This window comes from Brassica rapa, chromosome A07 (genome assembly GCF_000309985.2).
Source record: "Brassica rapa cultivar Chiifu-401-42 chromosome A07, CAAS_Brap_v3.01, whole genome shotgun sequence".
NCBI classification, from domain to species: domain Eukaryota; kingdom Viridiplantae; phylum Streptophyta; class Magnoliopsida; order Brassicales; family Brassicaceae; genus Brassica; species Brassica rapa.
This window is the reverse complement of record NC_024801.2, coordinates 4,872,326-4,899,429: the sequence shown is the minus strand read 5'-3', so window position 1 is coordinate 4,899,429 and position 27,104 is coordinate 4,872,326. Positions and strand designations below refer to the sequence as shown.

The window sequence follows — 27,104 nt, the reverse complement described above, 5'->3', positions numbered from 1 at the left end:
CTTTAAGTATTATGGCGTTCGTACTACTCTTTTATAGTCGGAACTATTTTATTATATAAGCTTTGTCCGTAGACAATTCAGCGTACACAGGAGTAGGAAAACATAATGCTTAAATAATAGATAAAATAATTAATAGAAATCATGGTCCGGAGACCGTACAAGATATCAGCTTGCGAGGTATCCCGGTGGTTAGGCCATGTTTAACCTCTTGTTGCTAGGTGATCCGCAAGGTTTAACTTGCTTTTGGGATGAGCGTCCTTGCTGGAGGGTTCCTCCTTCTCCTACAGGGTTCTGCCTCCTTCTCCTACAGGGTTCTGCCTCCTTCTTGGGTCTAGGGACCATGGTTGAAACTCGTTTCATGCCCCAGGTTTTAGTGTTCGGAGGCCACTGTCTCCTGTTAATGAAGGTTTTCAGCACTTCCATGAAGCGTGTAGTCACATACATCCACTGGAGGGACCAGGTCTGGAGGTCTCCTGCTTGGCTGAGTGTCTCCGTCCTGCGTCTGCGAGGCGTCCTTTGTTCTGGATTCGACCAATGTACTCTCTGAGGAGGTCTATTTGAAGTACTCGTGCCCCACTAGTATATCCGCGAGACCACTAGCTGACACCTGATAAGGTTCTTGGTGATCTTGTCTATGTGAGGCGGGGGACGAGAGTCCTGCGAGGGCCAGGTCTTGCAAGCGGATGCAGCTTTGGAGGGATTCGGGGGAGACCATGCGGAGCGGTCGACATAGGTTCTCTGAAGATTCCTCGGGTTCAGGGTCCGCTTTCTCCGGAACGACCCCCCAATTATTTGTGTCATTGACCTCAGGTCCCTGAGTTCGCAGGGTCCGAGGTCTTCTCTGTAATTACTATAAGACTTTGGTCTTCCCCTTCAGGGTGGTTTGGTAGAATGATTGAGAGTTGTCCTGGTCTCCTCTAATTATTCTGATGCCCCAGGGTGTAGGGAACTTTATCATTTGGTGAAGGGTTGAAGGGACTGCTCCCATGTCGTGAATCCAGGGTCATCCCAGGATCATGTTGTATGCCGATTGACAATCTACGACCATGAATTTGGTAGATATGTTGACCCCTTCAGCGTATACTGGGAGGACAACTTCTCCGATGGTTTGCTTGACTTCACCGCTGAATCCGATGAGCGGTGTTACCTTGCGCATTCGGGTGCTTTCCTCCAGCCCTAGATCTTGGTATGCCATCTGGAAGATAATGTTGCTGGAGCTGCCATTGTCCACAAATATTCTTTTCACCAAGCAGTTTGCCACCGTGAGAGAGATGACTAGAGCATCATGGTTGGGAACTAGGATCTTCTCTTGCTTCTTAGCTGTGAAGCTTATTTCGTCGGTGCCTAGGAGTAGACGCTTCGGTTGGGTTGTTTCTAGATTGTGCTTAGCGTTGCGGGTGCTTTTCTTTGCGGCAGTGTGGCTCACTCCACTTACTTCTGAGCCTCCAGATATGACATGGATCACCCGATTTTGGTGAGGTGGTGAGGCTGGTGTAGCTCCATTGGATCTCCCTGCTGTTTCTTTGCCAAGGTGGGCCTTGGCTTTCTCTGAGAGGAATTCTCGGAGATGCCCCTTTTGGAGTAGCGTTGACCTCGATCCTCAAGGTGATGCAGTCTTCAGTTTTATGGCCATGATCGTGGTGGAAGTCGCACCTGAGTTTCGGGTTCCGGAACGAGTCAGCTGCCTTCATTTTCGGAGGCCACTTAACATGTTGGCCCATCTGCCTCAGTGCGTTGACTAGCTTGGGTGTTGATATTGAGAGGTGAGAGATAACGGGCCGGTATTGGAACCTGCCCCTGTTTATATTACCAGAGTCTTTGGATCCTTTCTGGGAGGACCTTTCCCCTCGGTCTCCTCGATCTAATCGGGCTGACCTTGGGTCCTATTTTGTGTGAGCCTTGGCATGGCTAGCAACGTCTTCCTCCCACTTCACATGCGCCCAGGCTCGGGATAGCACATCCTCCATGGTTTTGCAGGGGTACATGGTCAATTCTTTGTATAGCCCCCCATCTGGAAGTAGACCTCTCTTGAAGGTAGAGGTCGCGGTATGGATGCTGCATTCGGGGACCGCCCCTTTCTCCAGGTTGAAGCGGGCTATGTAGTCTCGCAGGGGTTCCACCCGATGCTGGAGGATCTCGTAGAGACCATCTGAAGTCTTCTCCAGGCTCCTACTGCTCGCAAATTGCTCCACGAGTTTCCCGCTGAGGCTTGCGAAAAAAGATATGGACCCGTTAGGAAGATTAATGTACCATTGCAAGGCGGGTCCGATCAGAGTGGAACCAAAACCTTTGCACATCGTGGCTTCACGGGACTCCTTAGAGAGTGCAACCGCCAGCATCCTTTGCTTGTATTGCACGATATGATCATTGGGGTCGCTAGTACCATCATACATCTTGATGCTGGGGAAGGAGAACTTTCTAGGCATCTCGACTGAGGCGATTTCCTCCACGAAGGGGGTATCGGCGTAGGATTCTGGATTGATCCTCTAGATTTGGGGGGCTACTCATAGTAAGCATTCCACCATGGACTGCATGGCGTCGAATCTTTTAGAGAAGATCTGCTCCAGATAGGCGGTTATGGAGGACTATGTTTCTGCGGTCCTCTCGGGTGCTTCTTTCTCAAGTTCCGGCTCGGAATCGCTCTCTTCCAGGTTGTGGATTTGAGGATCCTCGGTCCCTTCTCGAGTTGCCCCAGCTGCAGGAGGCGCGTTGGTAGTACCTCCTCCGGTGCGGGGCGTGTTCAGATTTCCCATAGGTCGGACCCGGGTGTTGAAACAGCGCTTCTTGTTGCCTGTCGCGTTGAGGGCTTGGTTCTGGTCCTGGAGGACAGTATTTACTGACTGAAGCTGGCTTAGTATCTCGGCGCTTTGCTCCAGCTGTTTGGAGTGTTCGCCAAACTTTTCCTTCAGACCTTGAACTTCTAAAGAGGGGTCGGGATTTTCCCCAGCGGTTTCCCGAGCTCGATGCATGTCAGTGATTTGGCTTTGCAGGCCGTCTATTTGCTTTTGACACTCAGCTGTCATTTGAGCAGCTTCAGTTAGTTAGCGGTGCTCATCCACCGCCAGCATCACGTAGTTAGATTACTCCCCTCCTTCTAGCGCCAAACTATTAGGGGATTTTTGTGTAGGCTCTTTTTGAGTACTATGGAACGTTGGACAAGCTGGTAAACCGGGTAAGTTTGTGTGTATTTCGTAAGGATTTGAGAGAAACTGATGAAGCGATAGGCTTGAAGAGATCTTTATTAGATAGAACAAACAAGAATACAAGGTATTGAATAAGAACCCTAAATCTAGCCATCTAGTTCTAGTCTCTAAGCCTTGGAGAAGTTCCCCCTTGTTTTAGGGCTTTAGTAGCTCTTATATAGTCGTCTAGGAGTCGGTTCCTTTAGGTTAAACTCTTTCACATTTGGAAATATGGAAGGTTCTTTTTATCGGAAGTTTTCCATTTCTTCGGAAGGGAGCTTGGTTCCAGGGACCGAACTCGGGTTCCTTCTAGCCGGAACATGGAGTGTTCCCTTTAGCGGGGACCCGGGGGTCTGGGTCCTGCCTGGAGGCTGGAGGAAATGATACTGGAGTATTTTTCCCCAACAAGGGTTACGCTGCTTTCCACGTATGGAGAAGCAGGATTTAGAATGCTCCCTGTATTTCACAGTACTTTTGCAATGAATATATGCCATGTGTTCCCTGTATTGTGTAGCTTGTAGCGTTTTAATACATGTACTTTTCACATTGGTGCTCTATGGACCCCGATGCGCCTTAGGCTGCACATGGGTTTAGGTAGTTTTGAAAGCATACTCAGGCTTGCGCATACCAATTCCTGCTTTATGTCTCATACCCGTTTTGATTCTTTGTGGGCGTGCCACTATGGTCGTGCCTCTTTTTGTGAGGGTTGGCCAAGATCGGAGGTCTCTGGAGACCTGATCTAGCTCGTATGCCCCTTTAAGTATAATGATTTCCCCTCTGCTTTTATAGTCGGAACTATTTTATTATAAGCTTTGTCCGGAGACGTTTAGCATACATAGGAGTAGGAAATTATAATGCTTAAATAGTATATAGTAGTATAGAAATCATGGTCTGGGGACCATATTAGAAATGATAGGCTTTGAGGTGCAGGGCGTTCCAGCAGTTAGGTTGTATTTTACATTTGCTATCTTGCAGCCTGTGGGCGCCTGCTCTCCGCACCTCGATGACTTTATAGGGTCCTTCCCACCCTGGGGTGAGTTTCCCCGTCGTTTTTTCTGCTCGTCGTAAAACCCAGTCCCTTTGCTGGAAGGTTCTGGTTCTGATTTTCTTGTTGTACGTCATGGCGACGTCTTGCTGGTAGGATGAGTTTCTCAGTCGAGCGGCCTCTATTTTTTCATCGAGTAGGTCGAGGCTTAGTGCCATCAGCTCATTGTTCTCCTCTTGAGAGGTGGATCCGGAGACCGTTGCTATTTTGGGAGTGGTCCGGTTGTTGGGGAGAAATATTCCATGAAGAGATTACTCCAGCTTCCATCTTCCAGGTCCCTGCCCCCAGGGTCCGGGTTCCTGCCTTTGGGTCCCGGGTCCCTGCCCCCAGGTCCGGGACCCTACCTCTGGGTCCTGGGTCCCTATCCCCGAGTCTGGGACTTTCCTCCGTCTTCCAGGCCAAGTGATTTCTCCTGCGTTAAGATAAATCAAAATCTTCCATTTATCAGGTAACCAGCTTGGGCAAGAAGGATTCTTCCTAACTTTAAGAGAAAGAGGAAGTATTCCAATACATACTACCTCCCTTAAGAAAATGGAAATATTCTATTATCTAAGGATATAATGAATATTTCCAAATCTTAAGAAGGGAGGCACGACCTCTTCTATAAATATAGGTTTCTAAACCTAAAGAGGGGGGTCCAAGACGTCAATAATGAGAGCTCACCAATTGTACAGCCGCCAAGGGAAGATTCTACACATAGAAGACCTTCTTCTCAGATAAGCCGAGGAGAGGCTGATCCCGGCGGTTACTATCGACCAGAGGAAGATATATGCTCCCTGCAGCACGTCTACAACTCTACATAGTGGCCTAGGCCACGTTTTCCAGCACACCGACAGGGACATTCCTTGCTCATCAAACCATGTCGAAGCTCCATGCACCCTGCAGCATATCCACTACTCCACCATATGTTCCGGCCATGTGCCCCATAGAAGAGATAATTCCTACCAACTACAGAGCTACGTGCTCCTTAGGCCACGTGCCCATTATGCTACGCGCCTCCACCAATACATGAACTACGAACGGCTTGATCCCTCATTGAAGGGTACGTAGGCAATCCTCCCTGAAGGATGCAACTATAAATCCCAAACATCTTCCTCGGTTCCTCAAGGACCAACCTTGGTAACCGGGACCATCAATTACAGACCCAGAACACCGTACGATCTTCACTACAGACAGGCGGTTCCTGTCCAACCGACCTTTCTTACTGCTACTAAGGCACTGACGACATATACCAGCCCATACCCGTATGGCACTACCCTCATAGCAGGATCTCCTGGCTTATCCACGACCGAAGCAGGAGAAAGTACCGCGACGACCAGTCTCCTTCTTCCTATCATTCCGTAGTCTGAGCACAAATCACTTATACACAAAAATCCCCTAACAGTTTGGCGCTAGAAGGAGAGGCAGTCATATACTATGTGATGATGGTGATAGGCGGAAGAGAGATTACATCAATTCCTTCAGAATATTTCAACCCCAGCCATCTAGGGGCAAGAAACGACGTATTCTCACCAGATCTAAACCTCACACAGCTGGAAACACCTCTTCAAGGGAGGCTAACACAACGTTAAACAGAAGTAACAAGATCCAACACAGGAATTACCAACTGGTTCCTACTGGTTCCTGCTGGTTCTGGATCCTATCCTCAGATCAGACTTCCTACAGTCCCTGGTTCCTGCTGGTTCTGGGTCCTATCCTCAGATCAGAATTTCTGCAGTCCCTAGTTCCTTCTGGTTCCGGGTCCTATCCTCAGATCAGACTTTCTGCAGTCCCTGGTTCCTGTTGGTTCCGGGTCCTATCCTCAGATCAGATCCCTGCAGTCTTTGGATCTGTCGGTTCCGGGTCCGAACCCGAAGCCGATGTCAACAATTATTGACTCCTGTTAGTTCTGGATCTTCACTACACAACAAGTCTCAACAACCTTCGGACCCAATGGGGACAGCCATCACCAAGCAAGCCCTAGACGACATCCATACTTCCAGACTCACAATTCCGCCTCATATGGGAAAGATGCAAGGTTCTCAAGCGGAAGACAACATTTTCCGCCCGGGTTTACAACTTGGACGAATTCTAAAGACAGGAGGAGTCAGAAGAAGAGCTCCTGGAAATACCACAGGCGTACCAGGCAACCACTAAGAGGTAACCGTAGAACCACCTTTCTCTTTAGGCTTTAGAATTTAAGTGGTAGTGGAATCCTAGATAAGCCTAATAGCTGGGTGGATAGAACGCCTTTTAGTACTCATCAACTTCCATTGGAGTTGTTCCGCGAAAGGATCCCTGCCCAAGCGTCGTGAAGACTGCTTCTCTGCATCCCGCAAAGGAGCCTAAGAAAAACGCGAACTCTACATCAAGACATGTTGGCCTTCTGATTCTTGGGTCCAATTAGAGCAAAGTAGAGTAAAAGAAGTCGGAGAACACACGTTCCAGCTACTATTCATCTATGGGTTTCGGGTTCCAGATCCCAGGTCCCAAATCCCAGGTCCAGGATCCCAGGTCCCGGGTCTCCGGCTACCCACCTTACATGGAGGTGAAATCCAATGGCTCCACGAAAAATCAAGGTCCGACCACCTTACTACCGCTTTTCCCGGCAACAAACCCTGATATACCTTTAAAGGAAATTAAGGTCATTTACCCCCTACAAACTCCCGGGGAAACTCAAGATCCGTGCCTCTCCAAGTCTCCAAGGCTGCACCCCTCGACAAGTTGTAAGAAACTGAAATTCCCAGTGAAGGAGTCAAGAATACGCCAGTCTACAAGGAAGTAGGTCCAAGGCACGTACCTTCCTGAACTTCTATGAAAGAGATAACTGAGAGAAAAGAGGGGGCAAACGAGTTAACACTCAGCCCAAGGGGCAAACATGGGTCAAAAAATCTTGTTGGCTTGCCCACTAAAGGGAGGATGCAAGACAAAGTGACGGGTCATTTAGTGACATCCAAGAAACACTGAGAGTGGCTCACCCAAGAGGGAGCAGAGAGCAGCCAGAAGAAGTTACTAAACGACATCGACAAAAAGAGACTATCTACAGATCCTCATGTGCAGAGCACTAGTTCCAAGGAGCCTCCAGGTTCTCAAGGATAAATCTACTGTTCCTCCAAGAGAAGTAGCCTCCACACCTCAACAAATATCTCCATTCCTCCAAGGTCCTATTACAGGTCTAAGGACCATGTATCCAGCTGACGAATGTCAGAGCTCACTGAAGCATCAGCAAGTCCATCTCCGTCGAACCCTACATCACTGAGAGAAACCTACGTGGGTTACAAGACCGGAAAGCAAATCTTGTCGTCCACTGAAATACAAGATCAAGGTCCCGAATCCTACAAGATCACCTTCGAACATGTCCAGAACCTGGAAGTACTCATCAAGACCCCGGTCTACCATCTGGAAAAACGGCTCTCCTCCAAGTTCTAACACGGTCCAGGCCTAAGAAGAAATCAGAAAAAGGGAAGCAGTGTCATGTCCATTATAAGCATGCTGAGATGGAACGACTCCGGTTGGCCAAACTACACATGTTATCTCCCGACTTCACCCATGAAATCGAAAGATAAGGGGCAAACTATTGGGAGTAAATAATTTTGGAAAATGCTACTCTTGTTTCCGGGCAGGACCCTGGTCTCCATACACCCGCATGAAGAAGGTCCGACTCCGACTCCGACTACGAAGCTCCGGCTTAGACCTCTGCTTCTATCCTTAACACCAGGTAAAAATGAAAGGTAAAAACTTTCCAAACTCTTACACAAATGCAATGTACTGTATTCAAACTCATAGTTTTTACAGGGAGGGACAATAACAATGGGTATGAGACTTAAGGCAGGAATAGGTCTGATCAACCTGAGTATGCTTGTCAAAACTACCTATAACCCCGGTATAGGCTTAGAGCCATATCGGGGCCCCATAAGCAAGTGTGCTGTGACACCTCCGGGTTAATTTATGGAGTTTGCATATTGCATAAGTACTGCCACGTGCAGGAAGAAATACATAAATTCCTGCTTCTCTAGACGTGGAAAGCAGAAAAAGCCTGGCACTTGGGTTTCCGAATCCATAACCAGCACCCCTAAGTCTGATAGTAGCTTTCTGCAGAAAACAACATCCATCACGGAAACTCGATAGTGACCAGCTTCCGAGCGGTAGAATGCGAAATCCCAACAGGTACCAGTAGTGGTCTCACCTAGGATGGCAGAATACGGTCCCTTAAAATACAAATCAAATACCCCTGGGGTATTAAGAATTTTCGGGTCCCCATGCAGTCTCCGGGCCCTGAACAAATTTCTTCAGGACCTGGAAATGGTAAACCTCCAGGTTCTTTATAACACCCGGGCCCAACAACCACCTCAGGGTCTGAAGGAACCTCTGGGTTCCCAAATGACCTCCGAGTCAAGAAGCAACCTCCAGGTTCAAAACGACCTCAGGGTCCTAAATACGACCTCAGGGTCTAGAGGAACCTTCGGGTTCCCAATCGACCTCCGGGTCCCAAAACGACCTCAGGGTCCTAAATACGACCTCAGGGTCTAGAGGAACCACCGCGTTACCAATCGACCTCCGGGTCCCAAAACGACCTCAGGGTCCTAAATACGACCTCATGGTCTAGAGGAACCTTCGTGTTCCTAATCGACCTTCGGGTCCTAAAACGACCTCAGGGTCCTAAATACGACCTCAGGGTCTAGAGGGACTTACGGGTTCCCAATCGACCTTCGGGTCCCAAAACAACCTCAGGGTCCTAAATACGACCTCAGGGTCTAGAGGAACCTCCGGGTTCCCAATCGACCTTCGGGTCCCTAAACGACCTCAGGGTCTTAAATACGACCTCAGGGTCTAGAGGAATCTCTGGGTTCCCAATCGACCTCCGGGTCCCAAAACGACCTCAAAGTCCTAAATACGACCTCAGGGTCTGAAGGAACCTCCGGGTTCCCAATCGACCTATGGGTCCCAAAACGACCTCAGGGTCCTAAATACGACCTCAGGGTCTAGAGGAACCTCCGGGTTCCCAATCGACCTCCGGGTCCCTAAACGACCAAAGGGTCCTGAATACGACCTCATGGTCTAGAGGAACCTCCGGGTTCCCCATCGACCTCTGGGTCCTCACTCAACCTCTGGGTTCTAAAGGCGATCTCCGGGTCTAGGGCAGCCTCCGGGCTCCAGAAACGACCTTTGGGTCCCAACAACATCTCCGGATTCTGAAGCAGTACCACAGTTCCGTTCGATCCCAGGATCCTTCCATTAAATCTTCGGGTCCCTAAGAGAGACCTGCTATCTCTACGGAAAAAAATCACGAGTAACCTATCTACTGAAGGTGGAATGTGAAGCATCCCTATACTCCAGGTTCACGAGTCTAACGCATCTTGTTCCGTCTTTAAGACTTCCCAAAGGATAGCTAGACGACGCAAAGGTAGACACTGCTCCAAAAAGCCTACCTAGCAGTCAACGAGAGTCTACCCGACGAAGACGACTTCAAGTCGAAAAGATATACGGGAAGGTCCCCCTGAAGGTCCACACAACCATCAGGTTCCCAGACAAAAATCCTTATAACCTAAGGGTTCCTGGACTAAGGTCCATGCAAGCAACGGGTTCCTTGACTAAAGTCCATCCAGCCTCCGGGTTCCTGGATGAAAGTCTATACAACCTCCGATCACATCCTCGAACCTATGGGTTTCAGAAAGATGTATCTCTAAACCTCCAGATTTTGGGAGAGCATGCCTAGGATCCTCTGGGTTCCATGAAAGCACGACGCAAGGTCATCCCAGCATTGATGGTGGCTTACCTCCGAGGGGCAGATTGCAGTACTACATAGTTGACAGCGGCCAAGGATCAATGGCTGAGTTCAACCAATGTTTCCACCTTCTTTATTTGGCATGGAAACTACTGCTCGCGCAAACAACATGTCCAGGAGATCTACTCCGGTACCAAGAATCAACTAGGTTATCTCCCGGCACCAAGACGAACATGCTGAATGTCCCCTCTGCCAAAAGTCAAGGTACGATCCAGAGACGAGGCAAGAAGCTACAACTACAATATCAACACCAAAGGAGCATCAAGTATGATAAACGCAGCAAGGAAACCGGCACGGAGACCCTCCTGAAAGTCAATTACAGCCTTTACAATCTCAAGAGGCACAAGCAAGGCCAGTAGAATCAAGCATGAGGATCCTCAGTTTCGGCCTCCGAGTCTTATTCAACCTCTTCGTCCTCCTGATCCTTAGCCTCGCCAAGATTCTCCCTCTCAGAATTCCTGGATACTGACCCATACACTCCTCCACACGATTAGTGGAACCAGATAGCCCTGCCTGAGCTGAGGCCGAGTATAGCTACAGAAGCCACACAAGCACCTGGGGTATGATCAGAAGCATCACCCTTTATGCCGATGTTCCCGGCTTCTCCATCAAACTTTCGGCTAACTCCGGCCTATCCCCACCATGGGGGCAACGTCTCATCTTCATAAAGCAGAAGAAGAAAGTCTTACAAGTCATCCGAATCAAAGGTCATACATCTCCAACCACACAAGCACCTGGGGTAAGATATTCGTTTTCTCGGCTTTTGAAGTTTTGACCGAGATTTGGTTTTTCTGAGGACTTTCGGACATCGATTCTGTCGTGACCGATTTTGACCCCAACAATGCAGCGACCGAGCTCGAGCCAAGCTCGGTCATTACATAGCGACCAAGCCCGAGCCAAGCTCGGTCGCTACGTAGCGACCGAGCGCACGTCCCGTTCGGTAGCGACCGAGCGTGCGTTCCGTTCGGTCGCTACGTAGCGACCGAGCTCTTCCGAAACGTCGATACGACACGAAACGTGCATTTTCGTCTACTCTTCGATGCAATCTCCCGAAGACCGTAGCGAACCCATTTCATGTTTTCCGCCATTCGAAGTCATCAATCAAACTTTACGATAAAAACCGCGGAAAGTTCGTTTTTATTGAAAGAAGTCGTAATAAACACTTCAAGTCGAAAGACGGCCCAAAGGGACCTAAGACATGACTCAAAGCCCACCTTGCGATTTCTTAACCAGCAGCCCGTAAACCGTGGGTCGGTTTACGCTTGGTTCGCAAGGAAAGATAAATGTCAAGTTTTCGCAGATAAATACGAAATTTTGAAGATAATTACGAAGATCGGAAAAATGGAATATCTCCATTTTTATGCTATGGCGGCTTAAGGGCAGAAGGGGAAAAGCGTAAACCGACCTAGGAGCAAGTATATAAGGAGTCCTAGGTCAGAGGCATGGGGGAGAGAATTTTGGAGAGCAAACTTAGCAATTAGAGCAATTAGGCAACTTTCTGTTTTTGTTATTTCGAGCTGCGACTCAACTAGGTTTTGCAGTCTTAGGTTCTTAGAACTAGGAATCTCGCCGACAGCTCTCATAGCTGAGGCTTCTACCTTTTTGTAACGCTCATACGCGAATTCGAAATAAAACTCCTTTTGCTCACTTTTACGATTTCTTATTTCTTTTTGTCTTTACTTGCGTGTTCTGATTGCTTGCGTGTGGTTTAACAGATATCCGGGACCTCTGGGAAATTAGGGTTTTCCTAACTTTCCTAATTTAAATGGAAATCAACAGTGTGAATTTCGGTTCCAACAGGAACTAGGAACTGCAGAAAGTTTGATCTGAGGATAGGACCCGGAACCAGCAGGAACTAGGGACTGCATAAAGTTTGATCTGAGGATTGGACCCAGAACCAACAGGAACCAGTAGGAACCAGTTGGTAATCCCTGTGTTGGATCTGGTTACTTCTGTTTAGCGTTTTGTTATCCTCCCTTGAAGAGGTCTTTCTAGCTGTGTGAGGTTTAGATCTGGTGAGAATATGTCGTTTCTTGCCCCTAGATGGCTGGGGTTGAAATATTCTGAACGAATGGATGTAATGTCTCTTCCGCCTATCACCATCATCACGTAGTATATGACTGCCCCTCCTTCTAGAGACAAACTGTTAGGGGATTTTTGTGTACAAGTGATTCGTGCTCAGACTACGGAATGATAGGAAGAAGGAGACTGGTCATCGTGGTACTTTCTCCTGCTTCGGTCGTGGATAAGCCAGGAGATCCTGCTCTGAGGGTAGTGCCATACGGGTATGGGCTGGTATATGTCATCAGTGCCTTAGTAGAAATAAGAAAGGTCGGTTGTTGGATAGGAACCGCCTGTCTGTAGTGAAGATCGTAGGGTCTTCTGGTTCTGCAATTGATGGTCCCGACTCTAGGGTCGGTCCCTGGGTGCCTCCTGATATGTAGTTGAGGTTTCCGGTTGCCAAGGTTGGTCCTTGAGGAACCGAGGAAGATGTTTGGGATTTATAGCTTCATCCTTCAGGGGGGATTGCCTACGTACCCTTCAGTGAGGGATCAAGCCATTCGTAGTTCATGTATAGCTGCATCCTTCAGGGGGGATTGCCTACGTACCCTTCAATGAGGGATCAAGCTGTTTGTAGTTCATGTATTGGTGGAGGCGCGGAGCCTAAGTGGGCACGTAGCCTAATGGGCATGTGGCCTAAGGAGCACGTAGCTCTGTAGTTGGTAGGAGTCATCTGTTCTATGGGGCACATGGCCAGAACAGATGGTGGGGTAGTCGATATGCTACAGGGAGCATGGAGCTTCGATATGCTTTGATGAGCAAGGGGTGTCCCTGTCGGTGTGCTGGAGATCAAGGCATGGGCCACTATGTAGAGTTGTAGACGTGCTGCAGGGAGCATATATCTTCCCCTGGTCGATAGTAACCACCGGGATCAGCCTCTCCTCGGCTTGTCCGAGAAGAAGGTCTTCTATGTAGAATCTTGCATTGGCGGCTATAGAATTGGTGAGCTCTGATTATAGACGTCTTCGACCCCCCCCCCCCCTCTTTAGGTTTAGAAACCTATATTTATAGAAGAGGTCGTGCCTCCTTTCTTAGGATTTGGAAATATTCATTATATCTTTAGATAGTAGAATATTTCCATTTTCTTAAGGGAGGTCGTATGTATTGGAATACTTCCTCTTTCTCTTAGATTTAAGAAGAATCCTTCTTGCCCAAGCTGGTTACCTGATAAATGGAAGATTTCCATTTATCTTAAGGCATGAGAAATCACTTGGCCTGGAAGATGGAGGAAGGTCCCAGACTCGGGGACAGGGACCCGGGACCCAGAGGCAGGGACCCGGAAGCTGGAGTAATCTCTTCATGGAATATTTTTCCCCAACAGAACCCAGGCATGACTGTCAATGGGGCAAAGTAGTAGGAGTATAGAACTTCGTGTACCCCAGAATCAAGGCCATAAAGCTCCCCGAGTACTTGGATCGACATTAAAGTCTTCCAGGATAAAGGAGTGAGCTGAGAAGGACACTACCCCAAAAACGATGATACTTCATCCACGAGCGAAAGGACGATCCCCCGGAAACCTGCTATCAGATACACCTCAAAAATAGCTATCTCGCCCAGCCCCCCATCAGGAGCGCGCTCAAACTCCAAAGAACTCCTCATCTGCACCGAAGAATTGATCCCGTATTTTCTCTGTATCACCTTCAGACCTCCCTCCTGAATTTCAGAACGCAGGCCATCGTCGAGAATGAGGGAATCATGTTGCTTCAAAGGCGCCATTGGGATCACCTCGCTATCATTTTCAGAAACTTCTCCGAAAGAAGCAACAAGGGAGGAGAAAGGATCAGCAAACAGGCGGCAAGGCCTTACGCGGCCACCCACGAGTGAAGCAGGAAGATCAGAGTTCATCTTCTTGAATAAGGGATGAATGAAACTCTACGCATCGGGCACCCTAAATATATGCCTGATTCTTTCCTTTTTGAAGCCAGAGAAAAGGAAATTGGATATTTCCAAATCTTCAGAAGAATCCTTTATGAAAGAAACGGCCGGTCTGGAAAAAAGAAATGCGCTAGGGGAAGCAATGTTTACACCTTTTTCCTCAAATCAACGGATCCTAGTCTCAGAGGCCCCAGAGTCCCCCTGGCAAGAACTCATTACAGCCCGCACGTGGTTTAAATTTCAAAGCTCCAGCCTCATCATCTCCAGAAGATTGAAGAAACTACTACTAGACTTCGGTCAAACACGAAGGAACCGATCCTCACCTGGGTTCAGAATGAGTTCCGGCTTGAGTGGAACCCAGGCTAGCAATACCAATGGGACGGGGTCCTGCCTAGGGGGAGCCTGCTGAGAATGAGCAACCCCGGTTCACTTGAGTGCACAGGTTATTCCCCGACTTCGATGACGAAATCGAGAAATAAGGGGCAAACTGTTGGGGAAAAATTCTCCGGTATCATTTCCTCCAGCCTCCAGGGAGGACCCAGACCCTCGGGTACCCGATAAGGGAACGCTCTAGGTCCCCGCTAGAAGGAATCCCGAGCTCGGTCCCTGGAACCGAGCTTCCTACCAAGAAATGGAAAACTTCCGACAAGGAGAACCTTCCATTTTCCGAATATAGAAGAGTTAAACCAAATGAAACCGACTCCTAGACGACTATATAAGAGCTACTAAAACCCTAAAGCAGGGGATCGACTTCTCCAAGGCTTAGAGACTAGAATTAGATGGCTAGAATTAGGGTTCTTCTTCAATACCTTGTAACCCCGTTTATTCTTGCTGTTCTATCTAATAAAACGTCTCTTCAAGCCTTTCTCTTTATTATTAACTTCATATCCCCAAAAAATACCTACAAACGTCCTCAAGTATATTCGATTTATCGGCTTGTCCATCGTTCCGTAGTACTCATGAAGGGCCTACACAAAAATCCCCTAACATAAAGCACTTTTGCAAGCGTTTAATGATGTGGATGAACAACTAAGAAAGACCAAAGAAACAAGTCCTTTCTTAGAAGAACAGAACCAATAACAAGTCATTGTTGTCTCAGAACTCAAAATTAAAGAACCGAATTCCGCAGCACAAATTCAAGAAGATCAAACCGAGATACAACAATAACCAGACGAAAAGATGAACAACCAGTGATAGATGACCTGGTTCTTGCCAAACATGATAGAAAAGGAGGAACCAAAGGAACCACAAACAGATAGTGGACTGGAGCATCTTTTTATATTTGATCCATATGGTTTCTAAAAGACATTCTTTGGTACTTTTCTGTTCAGTCCTTTTGTTTGGAACAAGACTAGAGCAATGGAGCTTTCAAGACACGAACTGGGCTTGGATTATGTTGTATTTGAGCCTGGGGGAGAGTTGGGGAGTCACAGGAACAAGATAAAAATGATTGAGAAGGAATCAGCTGCAACTACATTTGATTTTGTTGATTTCTCGCCCTCTGATGAAAAGTTTTTCTACGTCTCAGCTCAGCAAGAGTTTCACTATAAAACCAATTGGAGAATGTTTCCAACTCAGTCATGGATCCAACAAACCAGACAACGTAGTAAAGGGCCACCTGATCATCAAGTTATTACATGTTTGGCAAAACATGTCGGTTTGGATCACTTCCAAGAGACGATTATATGTGATTGGGTTGGACGATGGAGACCTGGAAAATATGTCAGCATACTTATCATCCTTGTTGAACACTCTGCTCGTAAGAGAATCGGCTTGGGCCCTATGGAGTCGGAAGATAGTCCATTCGACCAAATAAAGCTATGGAAGCCACCAGATTTGCAACAAATTCAGCACAATTGTAGAGATTATCAAACCAGGAGTGGGGATGGAGAATTCACTAGAGGAAATGGTGAAGTGATTAATGGACCAGGATAAGAAATCATGTTTTCTTCTCAAATCAAGGAGAGACCACGAGATAAACTTAGTCTACAGCAAACTCCAAAACAACCAACTCAAGGTAATTATCTAGACTCAAAGAAACGCATGAAACCTGATTTGCTTGCTGTTGTCACAGGTCAGACTGTTTTGACGTTTACACTTTTTGAAAAGAAGGAGTCAAGCTATGAAACAACTTGTCCCACATTCTTAGTCCTTCCTACATCCACAAGGAATCAGTTTGAGGATGAAACCAATTCAGGGTTGCAAATTACTGATTCTACAACTCTGGTAAACCTACACTTGCTTTATTCTGAACTGTTTCAGACATGGCGACCAGGTGAGAATGCTAAGGTAAGTAATCAAGTTTTTCAAGAATTCTTTTATCATTGAATACACAGATATAATGCACTTGTTTTTGTCAAAAGAACAAAGTATAAGTTTCATGAAAGCCTTGAAGCATAAAAGAAGAAGATGCAAGCAAGAGGAGGAGAAGCGGTTCAAACCACCTGATTTGGACCAGGATAAGCACCAAGACGTCACTTTCTTCATCGTCATCAAAGAAGCAATGCAACAAACAATCCAAAAACTGATCAAAAACAGATTTGGACTATTTCTATTACTCTATGAGGATTGTTCATGTGCTAACATGTTATATGATAATGTGTATAAACCATAAATGAGGAATTCATCAGGAGAAAGGATAACCAAACGGATCAGCAACAATGCCTATCAACGAGGCCTCCAAGGTAAGTATAATGTAAGTTCAAGCTTCAATGTTACTGATCTAGTTCTTTATCATGCAGATGAAACGGATTTGAGGTCAAATCCTTCTCAAGTGGGAGAGGATGTGATTTTGGCAAGCAAAGGAACTGATGAAACTAAGGAGATAGAACAGCTTGTACCAGAACTTAAGAAAGTCAAAGAATGCGACTCGGTGGATGCTACAGAATGGATGAAATCCCGTGAATACAACTTTGTGGATGCGACATAATCGAAGCAATCTGGTGGATACGATTATGTGGATGCAATTGAGTGGATGCAACCCCGTGGATGCCATTCTGACGATTTAAATGTTCCACTTGGTCCGATCACTAGGTCCAAGCAGGCGAGGTTCCATCAAGCTCTAGAGTGTTCTTATTCAACCTCATTGGTTGTCTAAGACATTCAACAAAGAAAGGTGTTGTGACTTGCACTCTTTTCCTTGGTTTGGTTTTGTCCCACTAGGTTTTTCAAACAATGTATTTAATGAGGCTTGGACACAACACTTATACAAAACCCTCTTGATGAAACCATACCAATTTCTAGCCCATTTCTAGTCTAATTTTCGTCCAGAAATAAGGAGGGGAGCTTATCTTTTAAATTTGAGCTTTAGTCTTTATTTGCTTTAATTGTTTTGTGTGTTTCCAAGAAGTTGTGCATGTACCGTCTTCTTTAGTCTTTATTAGTTTTAATTATCTTGTGTGTTTCCAAGAAAGTGTGCATGTACAGACTTCTTTTCTTTATATCTGGTCAAAAATCTCAATAAAAATCAAACTCTTTTCTAATAAAAATTATCTCTGAATCTTGTTTGATCATTGTTTGTCTTGTTCATGTTCTGATCTCGTTTCAACATCTACAAGCAAACTCAGATAGTCTAGGAGTCATTCCGCAACTCTTAGAAGTATCATCTCAATCCACTGCTTATTTCATCATCACAATCGTCGGAGAGCATTCAGGGACGTGATCATCTTACCGTTGATCATTTCAAGTGGTATCAGAGCAGATCTCCATCATCAGGTTGTGTTTTCCCAGTTCTGCAACTTTTAGATTTTTCGTATTATGTTATCTGATCTGTTCTAAAGTTTAGATCTTGTGAGATTCGTGTTTATTAAGATCAGATCTACCTTGAACAAGTGTTGAAATTTCTAAATAACTGAACTTGATTCACAAAATTGCAGAGAAAAAAATTAGGGTTCTTATTGAAAATTGGAAATCCGACTATTCCAGATTCAATTCTGTTACTTTATGTTATATTTTGTTTCTGTGATGTCTTTTACTCGTTTTGTGTTTGGAAAATCAACAGGAACCATGGGAGAAGAGAGCAATCCGAACAATGGAATGGATCAACCGTTACTTGAAGCTAGGACTCTCAAAATGGAGAAAATTGTGGACTCCAAAATTGATTCATTTTGCCAGGAGTTACATCAAGCCATGAATCAAAGGCAGAGAAGAAAAAGAAAAGAAAAACTTTGTTATTATTAATGAAACTCGACAGCCGAGAAGGTATTAACGAGACAAGTGGAGTACTGAACAAAACAAGCAGTCTGAGACAAAGCTATACCCTTCAATCTTGGATCAGAAACAACAATGCCGCCTGAGATCATGTCCACCCACTGAAATTGTCTCATCAAGCAAAACATCAAATTGTTTCAGTGAGAAGAGTATAAAGAAAGCACTTTTGAAAGCATTTAATGATGTGGAGGAACAACTAAGAAAGACCAAAGAAACACGTCCTTTCTTAGAAGAACAAAACCAAGAACAAGTCATTGTTGTCTCGGAACTCAAAATTACAGAACCGAAATCCGCAGCACAAATTCAAGAAGATCAAACCGAGATACAACAGTAACCAGCCAGAAAGATGATCAACCAGTGATGGATGACCTGGTTCTTGCCAGACATGATAGAAAAGTAGGAACCAAAGGAACCACAAACAGATAGTGGATTGGAGCATCTTTTTGTCTTTGATCCATATGGTTTCCAAAAGACATTCTTTGGTACTTTTCTGTTCAGTCCTTTTGTTTGGCATAAGACTAGAGCAATGGAGGTTTCAAGACACGAATTGGGCTTGGAGTATGTTGTATTAGAGCCTGGGGGAGAGTTGGGGAGTCACAGAAACAAGATAAAAATGATTGAGAAGGAATCAGCTGCAACTACATTTGATTTTGTTGATTTCTCGCCCTCTGATGAAACGTTTTCCACGTCTCACCTCAGCAAGAGTTTCACTATAAAACCAATTGGAGAATGTTGCCAACTCAGTCATTGATCCAAAAAAACAGAAAACGTAGTAAAGGGCCACGTGATCATCAAGTTATTACCAGTTTGGCAAAACATGTCGGTTTGGATCAATTCCAAGAGACGATTATATGTGATTGGGTTGGATAATGGAGACCTGGAGCATATGTCAGCATACTTATCAGCCTTGGTGAACACTCTGCTCATAAGAGAATCAGCTCATAAGGAGTTGGAAGATAGTCCTCTCGACCAAATCAAGCTATGGAAGCCACCAGATTTGCAACAATTTCAGCACCATTGCAGAGATTATCAAACCAGGAGTGGAGATGGAGAATTCACTAGAGGAATGGAGAAGTGATTACTGGAGCAGGAGAAGAAATCGTGTTTTCTTCTCAAATCAAGGAGAGACCACGAGATAAACTTAGTCTAAAGAAAATTCCAAAACAACCAACTCAAGGTAATTATCTAGACTCAAAGAAACGCATGAAACCTGATTTGCTTGCTGTTGTCACAGGTCAGACTGTTTTGAGGTTTACACTTTTTGAAAAGAAGGAACCAAGCTATGAAAAAACTTGTCCCACATTCTTAGTCTTTCCTACGTCCACAACGAATCAGTTTGAGGCTGAACCAATTCAGGGTTGCAAATTACTGATTCTACAACTCAGGTAAACCTACACTTGCTTTATTCTGAACGGTTTGAGGTTAGAACATATCAATCCTATAAATGGCGATCAGGTGAGAATTTTAAGGTAAGTAATCATGTTTTCAAGAATTCTTTTATCATTGAATACACATATATAATGCACTTGTTTTTGTCAAAAGAACAAAGTATAAGTTTCATGAAAGCCTTGAAGCATAAAAGAAGAAGCTGCAACCAAGAGGAGTAGAAGCTGTTCAAGCCACCTGATTTTGACCAGGATAAGAACCAAGACGTCACTTGCTTCATCCTCATCAAAGAAGCACCTCTAGATGCAACAAACAAGCCAAAACTGATCAAAAACAGATTTGGACTATTTCCATTACTCTATGAGGATTGTTCATGTGCTAACATGTTGTATGATGATGTGTATAAACCAGAAATGAGGAATTCATCAGGAGAAAGGATAACCAAACGGATCAGCAACCATGCCTTTCAACGAGGCCTCCAAGGTAAGTATAATGTAAGTTCAAGCTTCAATGTTACTGATCTAGTTCTTTATCATGCAGATGAAACGGATTTGAGGTCAAATCCTTCTCAAGTGGGAGAGGATGATGTGATCTTGGAAAGCAAAGGAACTGTTGAAACTAAGGAGATAGAACAGCTTGTACCAGAACTTAAGAAAGTCAAAGAATGCGACTCATTGGATGCTACAGAATTGGTGCAACCCCGTGAATACAACTATGTGGATGCGACTGAATCGAAGCAATCCAGTGGATGTGATAGACCATGGATTTTACCCATTTTTAACCCTGAGTTATGAGTGTTTTAAGATATATTATTACTATATAGAGTCGATTTAGTGTAATTACAAGTTCAGGTAATATCTGGAAGAAAATGATGTATTTGGAGACTTTCTGAGCTTTGCTGGATGGTCGACTATTTGTCAGAATATCGACCGATAGTGACCAAGGAATTTTGATCGTTGATGAGCTCTTCATATCGATCGACATCGAAGCCACCCGAGAATTAATGACAAATTAGAAGAATTAAAGTTTCACAAAAGTTTCAATAATTACATTTTAAGTCCTTGGCCACCCGTTAGGCTATTTATTAGGGTTTTGCATTATTTTAGAGACAGGCTTGCCTAGAGACTTTTTTTAGACATAGCTTGAGGAAGCAAGAAGCCACCATTGAAAGGGGAGAGCTTAGAATTGGAGAGATAGATCAACACTGCAAAACAGAGAAGATCTTTAACTCCTTTGCTTTTATTCATTTGTTGCTTACTCTATTTACTCATTTTTAATAAGTATTATTCATACCATCATAACCATGTGTTCCATGAATATGTCCGAGTAGTCCTTATTGTTAGATTTTGGTTTCTCAATACGTTGATGAATGTATTACTGACAACAATAATTGTTAGGGTGTTTAGAAATATAATTCTTTCATCTAGTTATCCTTAAAGCTAAGTTTAGGATTGATCGCCCTTTAAACTTAGATCTTAGGATTAATTGGGATCAAGCCATTGCTTGACTCAATATCTGAAAATAACTAATATGATCTAACTGACTAGATACGGACGAGAGTTGGTCTAGTGAGTTAGAGAATTTAGGTCAAACCCATCCGTAAAGCTTTCTGGAAGAGGTATTGATCGACGCTGTGATAGCCCTGTCGATCGATATTTTGAAAGGTGTATCGATCGATATTCACAACGAATTATCGATCGACACTTTCTCATGATTAACATACAAAAGTTGATCCAGATTAGATAATCAGATTGATTATATCTAAAGTTTGAATTCAAGAATGATTAACATCAATAAACCCCTAAAAACCCAAATTAAGTTTTACTTATCATACCTGAGAATATACTTGAATCTAGCTACTTCTCCCAACTGTTAACAACCTCAAAACAAATCAATCGAGCAATATACTTGCTCACCACTCCATTTACTGCTTTAAAACCATTTAATCTAGATTTATTTCAAGACCATAATCTATTGTGAAATCCTAGAGTCTATGTGGATTCGATCCCTAAGTACTACATACGAATCTCTTATTTGAGAGAATAATTCACTCCTTAGGGTAATTTGAGTGATATCAGGATGCAATTGAGTGGATGCAACCCCGTGGATGCCATTCTGACGATTTAAACGTTCCACTTGGTCCGATGACTAGGTCCAAGCAGGCGAGGTTCCATCAAGCTCTTCATCAACGTCTACACACTATCCATGGCAGTCTAGAGTGTGCTTATCCAACATCATTGGTTGTCTTTCAAGTCGTCTAAGACATTCAACAAAGAGAGGTGTTGTGACTTGCACTCTTTTCCTTGGTTGGGTTTAATCCCACTGGGTTTTCCAAACAATGTTTTTAATGAGGCTTGGACACAACACTTATACAAAACCCTCTTGATGAAACCATGCCCATTTCTAGCCCATTTCTAGTCTAATTTTCGTCCAGAAATAAGGAGGGGAGCTTATCTTTTAAATTTGAACTTTAGTCTTTTTTTTTGCTTTAATTGTTTTATGTGTTTCCAAGAAGTTGTTAATGTACAGTCTTCTTTAGTCTTTATTAGTTTTAATTATCTTATGTGTTTCCAAGAAGTTGTGCATGTACAAACTTCTTTTCTTTATATTCTGGTCAAAAATCTCAATTAAAATCAAACTCTTTTCTAATAAAAGTTCTCTCCGAATCTTGTTTTATCATTGTTTGTCTTGTTCATGTTCTGAGCTCATTTCAACATCTACAAGCAAACTCAGATAGTCTAGGAGTCCTTCCGCAACTCTTAGAAGTATAATCTCAGTCCACTGCTTATTTGATTATCACAATCGTTGGAGAGCATTCAGGTTTGCGATCATCTTACCCAGTATCACTTCAAGTGGTATCAGATTAGATCTCCATCATCAGGTTGTGTTTTTCCAGTTCTGCAACTTTTAGACTGTTCGTATTATGTTATCTGATCTGTTCTAAAGTTTAGATCTTGTGAGATTCGTGTTTATTAAGATCAGATCTACCTAGAAAAAGTGTTGAAATTTCTAAATAACTGAACTTGATTCACAAAATTGCAAAGAAAAAAATTAGGGTTCTTATTGAAAATTGGAAATCTGATTATTCCAGATTCAATTCCGTAACTTTCTGTTATATTATGTTTCTGTTATGTCTTTTACTGGTTTTGTGTTTGGAAAATCAACAGGAATCATGGGAGAAGAAAGCAATCGAAACAATGGAATGGATCAACTGTTACTTGAAGCTATGACTGTCAAAATGGAGAAAATGATGGACTCCAGAATTGATTCGTTTCGCCAGGAGTTACATCAAGCCATGAATCAAAGGCAGAGAAGAATAAGAAAAGAAAAAAACTTGTTTGAGGCAGAACAGCTTTGTTATTATGAATGAAACTCAACAGACGAGAAGGTATGAACGATACAAGTGGAGTACTGAACCAAACAAACAGTCTGAGACAAAGCTATACCCTTCAATCTGGGATCAGAAACAACAATACCGCCTGAGATCATGTCCACCCACTGAAATTGTTTCATCAAGCAAAACGTAAACCTCTTTCAGTGAGAAGAGTATAAGGAAAGCACTTTTGCAAGCGTTTAATGATGTGGAGGAACAACTAAGAAAAACCAAAGAAACACGTCCTTCCTTAGAAGAACAGAACCAAGAACAAGTCATTGTTGTATCAGAACTCAAAATTACAGAACCGAAATCCGCAGCACAAATTCAAGAAAATAGAACCGAGATTCCAACAATCACCAAAGACAGAAAGATGATCAACCACTGATGGATGACATGGTTCTTGCCAGACGTGATATGATAGAAAAGGTGGAACCAAAAGAACCACAAACAAATATTGGATTGGAGCATCTATTTGTCTTTGATCCATATGGTTTCCAAAAGACATTCTTTGGTACTTTTCTGTTCAGTCCTATTGTTTGGAACAAGACTAGAGCAATGGAGCTTTCAAGACACAAATTGGGCTTAGAGCAACAAGATCAAAATGATTGAGAAGGAATCAGCTGCAACTACATTTGATTTTGTTGATTTATCGCCCTCTAGTGAAAAGTTTTTCCATGTCTCAGCTCAGCAAGATTTCACTATAAAACTAATTGGAGAATGTTGCCAACTCAGTCATGGATCCAACAAACCAGACAACGCAGTAAAGGGCCACATGATCATCAAGTTATTACCAGTTTGGCAAAACATGTCGGTTTGGATCAATTCGAAGAGACGATTATATGTGATTGGGTTGGATGATGGAGACCTGGAGCATATGTCAGCATACTTATCAGCCTTGTTGAACACTCTGCTCGTAAGAGATTCAGCATGGGCCATAAGGAGTTGGAAGATAGTCCTCTCGACCAAATCAAGATATGGAAGCCACAAGATTTGCAACAAATTCAGCACCATTGCAGAGATTATCAAACCAGGAGTGGAGATGGAGAATTCACTAGAGGAAATGGTGAAGTGATTAATGGACCAGGAGAAGAAATCATGTTTTCTTCTCAAATCAAGGAGAAACCACAAGATAAACTTAGTCTACAGCAAACTCCAAAACAACCAACTCCAGGTAATTATCTAGACTCAAAGAAACGCATGAAACCTTATTTGCTTGCTGTTGTCACAGGTCAGACTGTTTTGAGGTTTACACTTTTTGAAAAGAAGGAATCAAGCTATGAAACAACATATCCCACATTCTTAGTCCTTCCTATATCCACAAGGAATCAATGTGAGGCTGAAACCAATTCAGGGTTGCAAATTACTGATTCTACAACTCAGGTAAACCTACACTTGGTTTATTCTGAACGGTTTGAGTTTAGAACATCTCAAGAATTCTTTTATCATTGAATACACAGATATAATGCACGTGTTTTTGTCAAAAGAACAAAGTGTAAGTTTCATGAAAGCCTTGAAGCATAAAAGAAGAAGCTGCAAGCAAGAGGAGGAGAAGTGGTTCAAACCACCTGATTTGGACCAGGATAAGCACCAAGACTTCATTTGCTTCATCCTCATCAAAGAAGCACCTCCAGATGCAACAAACAAGCCAAAACTGATCAAAAACAGATTTGGACTATTACTATTACTCTATCAGGATTGTTCATGTGCTAACATGTTATATGATGATGTGTATAAACTAGAAATGAGGAATTCATCAGGAGAATGGATAACCAAACGGATCAGCAACCATGCCTATCAACGAGGCCTCCAAGGTAAGTATAATGTAAATTCAAGTTTCAATGTTACTGATTTAGTTCTTTATCATGCAGGTGAAACGGATTTGAGGTCAAATCCTTCTCAAGTGAGAGAGGATGATAAGATCTTGGAAAGCAAAGGAACTGATGAAACTAAGGAGATAGAACAGCTTGTACCAGAACTTAAGAAAGTCAAAGAATGCGACTCGGTGGATGCTACAGAATGGATGCAACCCTGTGAATACAACTTCGTGGATGCGACTGAATCGAAGCAATCCTGTGGATACGATTATGTGGATGCAATTGAGTGGATGCAACCCCGTGGATGCCATTCTGACGATTTAAACGTTCCACTTGGTCCGATGACTAGGTCCAAGCAGGCGAGGTTCCATCAAGCTCTTCATCAACGTCTACAGACTATCCATGGCAGTCTAGAGTGTGCTTATCCAACCTCATTGGTTGTCATTCAAGTAGTCTAAAACATTCAACAAAGAGAGGTAATGTTGTGACTTGCACTCTTTTCCTTGGTTTTGTTTTGTCCCACTGGGTTTTCCAAACAATTTTTTTTAATGAGGCTTAGACACAGCACTTATACAAAAGCCTCTTGATGAAACCATCCCCATTTCTATCCCATTTCTAGTCTAATTTTCGTCCAGAAATAAGAGGGGAGCTTATCTTTTAAATTTGAACTTTAGTTTTTATTTGTTTTAATTGTTTTGTGTGTTTCCAAGAAGCTGTGCATGTACAGTCTTCTTTAGTCTTTATTTGTTTTAATTATCTAGTGTGTTTCCAAAAAGCTGTGCATGTACAGACTTCTTTTCTTTATATTCTGGTCAAAACTCTCAATAAAAATCAAACTCTTTTCTAATAAAAATATCTCTCTGAATCTTGTATGATCATTGTTTGTCTTGTCCATGTTCTGATCTCGTTTCAACATCTACAAGGAAACTCAGATAGTTTAGAAGCCATTCCACAACTCTTAGAAGTATCATCTCAATCCACTGCTTATTTCATCATCACAATCGTTGGAGAGCATTCAAGGACGTCATCATCTTACCAAGGATCACTTCAGTAAAAGTCTATGTGTTTCTTATTCTCTTCTCTCAGTCTCTTCGGCATCTATATAAAGAAATGATTGAGATGATTTCCTGAGATGCAGAGGGGTAGGTACATTAGTTATGACCCCACTATTCTTGTTGAAAGGAATGATCAGACATCGCTGGAAGCGAGGTGTTGGTACATTACCGATGACCCCACCGTTCGCCTACACTTTGTCAAAATAAATTAAAAAGAGAAAAAGAGAGTAAAAAAGAAGGTGAATAAAGATGGACTGTATCAGCATCATTGTTCATTGGAATTGAGATTCAGAAAAAGAGAGAAAGAAGAAAGAAATGGATAAGATAAGACTACCTGTGTGTTCATAAACTTGTTTGAGTAAGAGTCCATGTGTCTTTTGATCGATACTCCCAAGGTAAAGCCTACACCTTTTATATATGTATTAAATGAGAACAGTAAAGGGGCGAGTCAGACGCTATTACGTAAGTTGCTGGTTAGATGGATTTGGTTGCTAAGCTAAGATATGGTATATAGGATACCTCTGAAGTTAGAATTAATTTGATGTGGCTTGCAACATTGTAGAGGTGGTGATATGAGTTCTTTAATTGTGTGAATCACTGTTGTTTTCAAAACCTCTTAGCAAAAAGGAAACTCTGGGTGTGATATATCATGGATTTTACCCACTTTCAGCCATGGATATTTGTGTTTTAGGAACTATCTATGTTGTTTTGGAGTTCTTTTAGCACTTTTATAGGTTCATGGGTGATTTGGACAAAAAGTGGGGAATTGGGTACATTTTGGAGATAAAATTAGAGGAAGCTTGAAGCTGAGCATCGAACGAGTTCGAGGTCGAGATTTAGAGTTCACCATCGATCGATGCACACTCTGTGCTGTCGATCGACAGTGAAGCGCGCAAAGCCTAGCCGGCTTAAAACCCAAGTCAAGACATAATTACAAAATACCCCTGGCTGACTTTTAACCTAATATTTATGTGTTTTGCCATTGTTCTAGGCAACACACGCTTTCTATTCTCTAGTTTTACCCAACAAAGATTTTTAGTATATTTGGAGAGAAGATGCAAGACTCCTTTACAGATTTGTATTGGAACTCCAATATTTCTAACCTTAATCTATTTATGCATTCTTTTATTATGATTGTTATGAATTGTTTTGCTATGTCTGAGTAATTCACATTGTTAGGTTTAGGGTTCAAATAGGATTATGAAGGATTAGCCCCAAATATATATTGATGAGTTGTTTGTGATATCCATCAATTGAATTGCTCCTATTGCTTATGTTCTAAAATAGCTAACTAGAACCATGATATTAGGAATATTAGGCGCAAGCGGAAGCATGGT

The 27,104-nt window shown here is 43.5% G+C and overlaps 1 long non-coding RNA gene across 1 annotated transcript in view; it reads right to left on the bottom strand.

Moving 5' to 3' along the window:
* Window positions 1–27,104, bottom strand: part of LOC117126555 — a 57,061-nt gene continuing 29,957 nt past the window's right edge. The window contains exon 2 of the long non-coding RNA XR_004449170.1: window positions 1–27,104. This exon is cut by the window's right edge and continues 14,166 nt beyond it. This is a non-coding gene — a long non-coding RNA (uncharacterized LOC117126555).